This window comes from Penaeus monodon, chromosome 15 (assembly GCF_015228065.2).
Source record: "Penaeus monodon isolate SGIC_2016 chromosome 15, NSTDA_Pmon_1, whole genome shotgun sequence".
NCBI lineage: Eukaryota > Metazoa > Arthropoda > Malacostraca > Decapoda > Penaeidae > Penaeus > Penaeus monodon.
Genome location: NC_051400.1, coordinates 8,588,988 through 8,589,882, shown reverse-complemented (window position 1 = coordinate 8,589,882; position 895 = coordinate 8,588,988).

Sequence of the window (895 nt, the reverse complement as noted above, 5' to 3'; positions counted from 1 at the left end):
TTGCTGTATTTAAAGAACCCCCCCCCCTCTCAAACAATAAAGAAAATACACCCACTCCCATTTAACAAACTAACAAAAAGAAAGGGAGATTTTGTTCACACATTTTGTAGAGATAGGTGTAATTTTTGAACACAGAAAACTCCTGAAATAGAGAGTAGCATATAATTAAAGACTGTTTTATCCTTTTTTTTCTTGTATGTGCAAATATAGTTTAGTGATCATAGCAGCTTTTTGCATGTATTTATATTGAATAATGTAATGAATAAAGTAATCCATGCAAATATTTTTTATTTTATTTTCCCTAATATATTTCTTTATTAAGTTAAAGTACATTCAAAAGCATTTGGTTAATCTGTATTTATGTATAAACGCAAGATAAAAATGTTGAAAAAACTTATTACTTGGCATTACATTATGAGTAATTTTTATCTTATCCTGGGGATTAAATGGGATTTTTCCTATGGACCTACAAAGTTTTTGTAATGATTTTGTTATGCTTATTCTAATAAAGGAGAAATAAGATTGCATAAACTTTAAATATCATTTATTGAATCCATAGGAATTTTGCACATAAAATTTATTTTAAAAAATAATTATATACTAAAGACAAGACCAATATCTTTGGAAGGGTCTCCAACTAAAACAGATTACATAAATATCTTTAGGTTCTAGCGTCTGTAAATTCCCAGTGTAAGACATGAAAAGTGTATTTTGTTGTAGTGCTTACAGGAATTGGAAATAGGGAAAGAGATTTTTGAAACCAGTGGTCTTTAAAAGTAAAAATATAAGAGCTTGGTGTTAACTGGCCATCATCCCAATTCGTTTTCATTCTGTTACTTGGCTTTATCAAAACCAATTATTTAAATAAAATATCTATATTTTTCTGTGTTCTGTA